Raw genomic sequence first — 7,500 nt, 5'->3', positions numbered from 1 at the left:
TCTCAGAAATCACTCAAGGGGAACACACACTTCTAGGTGATGTGTAGAGATTTTATCGATGTACTTACTTACTTATTTCTTTATGTATGTATTTACTTTTTGCGTGGGGAGGTGGGGGGGACGGAGTTTCGCTCTCGCCGCCCAGGCTAGAGTGCAACGGCATAGGGGACTCAAGGAGTCCACCTATGGGAGAGAGGACACGTCATTCTGAGCGTCAGGGCCGCAGCGAAAGGTGGCAGGGCCCACGCTTTGAAAGGCTGAAATCCCGGCGGCTCAGGCCTGTCGTCCCAGCACTTCGGGAGGCCCGGGAAGGCGGATCCTTTGAGGTCAGGGGTTCGATACCAGCGTGGCCAACACGGAGAAACCCCGCGTCTACAAAAAATAGAAATATCAGCCGGCCGTGGCGGTGCGCGCCTGTAATCCCAGCTACCGAAGAAGAATCACTGGAAGCCGGGAAGCAGAGGTTTCAGTGAGCCGAGAGAGCGCCACTGCACCGCAGCCTCGGTGACCGAGCGAGAGAGACTCAGTCCGAAAAAAAGAAAAGAAGAAAAAAAAAAAAAAGAACAGGCCCAAATGCTGCACTGTCAGTGAACGTTAGTGTTTCGGGTGTTTCGTTTTATCTCTGTCTCTCTCTCTCTGTCTCTCTCTCTCTCTCTCTGTCTCTCTCTCTCTCTCTGTCTCTCTCTCTCTCAATCTCTCTCTCTCTCTCAATCTCTCAATATCTCTCTCTCTCTCTCTCTCTCTCTCTCTCTCTCTCTCTCTCTCTCTCTCTCCTCTCTCCTCCTCTCCTCCTCTCCTCCTCTCCTCCTCTCCCCTCTCCCCTCTAACTTTTATTTCTTGTTCGAAGACACATGTGCAAGAGTGTTATGTCATAGGTAAACTTAAACTTGTGACGGGGTGGGGGGGGGGTTCAGTGTTCAGTGTGCAGATGATTTCATCACCCGGATACTCAGCGCCGTGTCCGGTAGTTTTCGTGTTTTGTTTTTTTCCCGAAGCTGTCTCTCCTTCCACCCCTCCTCCCTGAAGTAGGCTCCCGCGTCTCCGGTCCCCCTCGTTCTGCCCACGCAAGAACTCTCATCTATGAGTTCCCAGTTGTAGATGAGAACAGGCGGTATTTAGCCGACGGTTGTTTTCATCTTCGGTGGTGGTGGTGGTGAAAGAGGCATGACACTAAATGGACCCTTAGGACGCTCCCCTCCGTCCCCACCCCGCACCCCCACCCCCCCACACCCCCTCATTCCCGCACCCCCTCCTCCAACGCAAGAAAGGAAGAAAGACAGAAATGAAAGTAAGAGGTGAGCCTGCAAGGTGGCGGAGGCTGGGGATCTCAAAGGGTGAGCAAGCGATGGGGGCCCGGGGATGTCTCGGCCGAGGTATCCAAAATAGGGGACCCACTTTCCAGCCCCAGCACACCCAGGAATCCTCAGCCGCAGCCAGCCTCTGGGTGGGGTTGCGCCTGTCAAAGCTTCTAAATGGAGAGAAGCCCAAGGCTATGGAAGGCATCAGCTCCAACTCCAGGAAGGGAATAGGGCTCTGTGCATATGAATGGGGCTTCAGAAGGCGGTGCCGCGGCTTCCAAAGCGATGCGCCTCGCCTCTCCTCGCCCAGAGCGAGACTCCGTCTGAAAAGAAATACACAAATCAATACTAAAAGAATTCATCCATCCATAAATAAGAAAGAAAGAAAGAAAGAAAGAAAGAAAGAAAGAAAGAAAGAAAGAAAGAAAGAAAGAAAGAAGAAAGAAAGAATCAGTCCAGCGGTCGTGGTCGTGAATCACTCCCCGGAGTCCAGGCGCAGTGGCTCACGCCCGTCACGCCAGCACTCTGAGACGCCGGGTCAGGAGGGTGGCAACAAAACGAGGAGACCCCGTCCGTGGAAAAACATTGAAAAATGAAGGCCGGGCGCGGTGGCTCACGCCCGTCATCCCAGCACTTCGGGAGGCCGGATCGATCACCCGAGGTCGGGAGTTCGAGTCCAGCCCGAGCCACACGGAGAAGCCCCGCCTCCACTAAAAATACCACATCAGCCAGACGTGGCGGCGCCCGCCCGCCATCCCAGCTACTCGGGAGGCCGACGCAGGAGACTCGCTCGAACCCGGGAGGCAGAGGTTGCGGCGAGCCAAGATCGCGCCACCGCACCGCAGTCTAGGCAACCAGAGCGAAACTCTGTCTCGGGGTGGGGGGGAAAAAAAAACGGTCCGGGGACAGTGGCGCGTGCCCGTGGTCCCGGGTACCGTACTCTGGAGGCTGAGGCGGAAGGATCGCTCGAGTGCAGGAACGTCCACGCTGCAGTGAGTGAGCTACGACGGCACCACTGCCGGGGTGACAGAGTGAGATGCCGTCTCTAAATCAATCAGTCCATCAGATCACCGGGAGGCGCTCCCCGTGTCTCACTCTCAAAGGGTGTCTCTTTAGGCCAAGCACGCACGGTGCCTCACAGCAGTCATCCCAGCACTTTGGGAGGCCGAGGCGGGAGGAAAGAAGGAAGGGAGGAAGGGAGTAAGGGAGGAAAGAAGAAAGGCAGGAAGGCAGTAAGGCATGAAAGAAAGAGGGGAAGAAGGAAAGGAAAAAGAAGAAAGAAAGAAAGAAGAAAAGAGAAGAAAAAAGAAGAAAAGAGAAGGGAAGAAAAGAAAGGAAAACGGGGAGGGGGCCTATGTCCTCGACCGGTGACCGCCCAGGATACAGCGGGTCACGGCCGACCGACCGAAGCCTCGACCCGCGGGGCCTCAAGCGATCTTCTCCTCATCGCAGCCTCTCAGCCGCGACGACAGGCGGCCATCACCAGGCACAAGTCACCTTCTAATAATATTACGATTCTATCGAGACAGGGTCTCGCTGCGTCATCCAGGCCGGATCGCCGTGGCACGATCTCAGCTCATCGCAACCTCGGCCTCCCCGGTCGGAGCCACTCGCCCGCCCCAGTCTCCCGAGCAGTCGTGATCCCAAGCCCAGGCCACCAGGCCCGGCTCACCGTTCTATTTTTCAGAGAGACGGGGTTTCGCCGCGTCGGCCAGCGCGGTCGGTCTGGAACTCCCGGCCTGAAGCGATCCAGCCGCCTCGGCCTCCCAAAGTGCCGGAGTGACAGGCGTGAGCTACCGTGCCCGGCCCAGACCGTCTCGTTCATACATCATAGAGAAGGGGTTTCGTCAGCCGACGGGTGGAGGGCGGGGTGGGTTTCACTCAGCCTGCGTACCGGGGAAAGGGTAAGTGAGTGTGCTTTGTGAACTAGATACGGAAATCGTGTGTGTGTGTGTGTGACAGAGAGAGAGAGAGAGAGAGAGAGAGAGAGAGAGAGAGAGAGAGAGAGAGAGAGAGAGAGAGAGAGAGAGAGACCGACGAATCCCACCATGAGGACCCGGAAACGGTGTCCGATTTGGGTCCCCGTGTAGTCACCTCTCTGTGTGTAGGTGACTGAGGATTCCACAAATGAAGGTCAGCAGTATCTATGGAGCTGTTTCTCCCTCTCATGCGTCTCATCCGTGTGGTGGAGAAAGGGGAGAAAAGTGGTCGTGACGGGAAGTCGTCTTCACGCCCGAGGAAGCCGAAGGCAGGCCGAGGGGAAGGAGGGCATCCCACGTGACAGCTCCACCCCCGCGCACCCTTTCCAACGCCGGGGCCGCCGGTCCACCCTGTACGACAACCCACCCCCAAGAACAGCACGGTCCGGAGCGGTCCAGTCTCATCCCATCCGGCCAACCCGGGGCATCCGGCGGAAGTGTTCGCCGGAGGGTCGGAAAGCAGCGTCCACGCGGTTCCCCCGGGGTCTCCCGGCAAAGGCCAGCCGGGGGAGGGTAGCGGGACGTGACGGGGGCTGGGGGCACGCGCCTCAGAGCTCCCCGGAAGGCGGCAGGTAGCCGGCGGGGGACGCCGAGCCAGAGACGTCCGGCGGGATCTAGATCCGGAAGCCGCGTCGGTCCTCTCCCACAGCTCTCCTAGGGAAAATGCCACGGCGGCGGCGGCGGGAGCCTCGGCCGGGGGAGAAGCGGGGACAAGGGGGAGAGGGAAGGAGGCCCTCGGGAGGATTCAGCCACGAAAACCCACTCAGCCAAGCTCCCTCCGTCTCTCGGGGTCCAAGGGACACCCCGGGAGACGGCAAGAGACACGTTCACTCCGTGCTTTTCACCTCCGTCTTTTATTTTTTTCATCTTTTCCATTTTACAAGAGGTGCGCATCTCAACAACCAGACGGTGGGTGTGAGGGGAGAAGCGTCAAGGGCAGGAGTTGGAGACCAGCGTGAGCAACTGAGCAACACAAGTAGGAGAGCCCAGCTGAAAGAGATGAAAAAGGAGGAGGAGGAGGAGGACGAGGACGAGGAGGACGAGGAGGACAGGGGGAGTGGGTGGGGGGAGGAGAAGGAAAGAAAAGAAAAGAAAAAAAGAAAAAGAAAAGCAACCACCAAGAAAGTTAAAATCGTCCAACGGTCGGAAGCTCAAGACCAGGCTGACCAAGACGGAGAAACCCCATCTGTACTAAAAATATAAAAGTCAGCCGGGCACGATGGCGCTTCCCCGTCATTCCAGCTCGTCGGGAAGGCCAAGGCAGGAGGATCACTCGAACCCGGGAGGCGGAGGTCGCAGCGAGCCGAGATCACGCCATCGTAGTCCACCCTGGGCGACAAGAGTGAAACTCCGTCTGGAGGGGGAGGGGGAGGGGGAGGGGGAGGGGGAGGGGGCGGAGGTCGCAGCGAGCCGAGATCACGCCATCGTAGTCCACCCTGGGCGACAAGAGTGAAACTCCGTCTGGAGGGGGAGGGGGAGGGGGAGGGGGAGGGGGAGGGGGAGGGGGAGGGGGAGGGGGAGGGGAGAGATCGGTGAGACGCGTCTCAAAATTTTATCTGTTCGCATTCCGCGTGCGTAAAACGGAAAGAACCGACCCACGAGAAATACGACCAGAGCGTACCGTGCCCACGCGTGTCATCCCAGCACTCCGGGAGGCCGACGTGGAAGGATGGCCGGAGCGTAGACGTTTGAGATCACCTCGACGTGTGAGACGACACCTGCAATAATAATAATCATAGAAGTTTAAAAAGCGATCACGTGTGCCCAGAGCGTGGACAACAAAGCGAGAGCACACCCGTACTAAAAAGAAGACGATTGACAGACAGGCAGGCAAGCAGGCAGGCAGGCAGGCAGGCAACTATAGAATGAGCCAGGTGCAGCGTCTCACGCCTGTCACAGCAGCAGCGCGGGCGGCCGAGGCAGGCAGGCGGATCGCTCGAGAACAGGAGTCCGAGACCAGCCCGGGCCACACGACAGAACCCCAGACCCCATTCTCACTCACATCCACACATACACAGATACCTGCCTCCCTACCTACGGAAAACGTGAGACATGAGAAAGAACATCAAAGTCACCCGGTGTGGTGGTGCACACCCGTAGTCCCAGGGAACGGGGACGGGAGGGATGAGACGCGGGACGGCCGCTCGGTCGGACGGTCGGTCGAAATCGTCGAGGCTGGGGTGATCCCGGGCGACAGAGGCAGAGGAAGACCCCGCCGGGAAGGCAGGGAAGGAAGGAAACCAATGAAACAAGCAAGCAAACGATGAACATGACAATGACCTAGAATAACCCATGAGAACAAAGAAGCAAATAAGAGGGTACGAATAAAGCTAAAAGGTAAGGTAATGAAGATGACAATCCACCGTTTTCTCTCCAGCCCAGCCCAGCCCAGCCGGAGTGGAGGCGCGCGATCACAGCCCACGTTCGCCTCTGCCTCCCGGGCTTAAGAGATCCCTGTAGTCCCATCCCAGCTACTTGGGAGCCTGAGGTCACCAGAGCCCAGAGTGAGAAGATCAGGCAGGCCCCAAAAGAAAAGAAAATAAATACACGAACATTGTTAATCCATAATAAATGAAGGATATACATATACAGGTCTATGTAAATGACATGGGTTTTTACGTCATACACGTTCATCCATTAAAATTAACATCTATCCTATACACATGTATGAATGATGGAAATGTCTAGTTTCATCACTAGATATTTTCGTCGGTGTAGGTACGTGTCCGTGTGTCCATATCTACGTATCTATCTATCTAGATAGATATACGTATGCTCACACACAGCAGCGTGCAGAAAAGAAGATTGAAAACAAGAAGGAATCGGCCGGGCGCGGTGGCCGACACCCGTACTCCCGGCACGCTTTGGGAGGCCGAGGCGGGGGAGGGGGAGGGGGAGGGGTGGGGGGAATCGCTAGGTCAGGAGTTCGAGACCAGCCCGGCCAATATGGTGAAATTCCGTCTTCGCTCAAAATACAAAAACTGCTGTTCGCTTGAGAGCCCTGGAGGCAGCGGCGGCGCCGAGCCGAGGAGGCACCACCGCGCTCCAGCTCCAGCCTGGGCGACAGAGCGAGATTCCGTCTCCAGAAAGAAGGAAGAAGGAAAGAATGGGGGCGGCGGGGGAAACACACACACACACACACACACACACACACACACACACACACACACACACACACACACACACACACACACACACACGACCAAAAAAAAACAAGAGGGAGTATTACTGGCCGACGGCAACAGCGACTCCCTCCCTCTTAAAAGTCCCGCGGACGCAAACTCCAAATGGGGCAGAGAAAAATGTAGGAGAGGGAGTTCCGCGTGGTCCCAGCTCCACCGAAGGCCGAGGCCGGTGAAGGGCACCCGCGCGTGAACGGGGATCGGCGCCCTCGCAGCGATCCACCGCAGCCCGCGGAGGGAACGGCCAGCGGCCGGCCTGCCGGTCGACCCGGGACACGGCGGGCCGCCTGCCGAGTCCGGGGCTCGCGGGCGGCCGCCGATCGACCCCGGAGGTCCGAAACAGGAGCGGCCGCCAGCCGAGGTCGCCCGTGTGTGGGGACGCCCCGGGCCTCGCCGCCGCCCGCTTCCCGCCACCCTCGGAGGAAAGAGGGGGAAGGACGCGCGAGGGCCGGGACCCCGGGTGGGCGACCCCCTGGCCCGGGCGGCCACCCCCGGGACGGGGGCCGGCGGGCCACGGACCCGGCTCGGCGCGGCCGCCTCCGCGGCTCCCACCCACGCTCCCCGAGCTCCGTCCCAGCCCGGAGCGGAGGAGCCGCCCCGGCGGGGAACGGGGAGGAGGCGGGAGCCGAAGAAGCGGGGCGCGCCGACCGGGGACGCGCGCCCGCCCCCCCACAGCCCCGCCCCGCCCCGCCCCGCCCCGCCCCGCCCGTGGTCGGCGGGGAGGGAGGAAGACGAACGGACGGACGGACGGCGCCGGACGCGCACGCCCCGCCGGGCCCCGAGACCAGGCAGGCCCAAAAAGAAAAGAAAATAAACGAAAATCGTTAATAAATAATAAACAAACGAAAGAAGGAAGGAAGGAAGGAAGGAAGGAAGGAAGGAAATACATATACAGGTCTATGTAAATGAAATGGGATTTTATGTCATACATGTTCATACATGAACATCTGTAATATAAGCATGTCTTAATTATGGAAATATATAGTTTTATCAGTAGATATTTTTGTCGGTGTATGTATATATGTATGTATGTACATATCT

This window comes from Pongo pygmaeus, chromosome 11, assembly GCF_028885625.2.
Source record: "Pongo pygmaeus isolate AG05252 chromosome 11, NHGRI_mPonPyg2-v2.0_pri, whole genome shotgun sequence".
NCBI classification, from domain to species: Eukaryota; Metazoa; Chordata; class Mammalia; order Primates; family Hominidae; genus Pongo; species Pongo pygmaeus.
Note: the sequence above shows the minus strand (reverse complement) of the source record.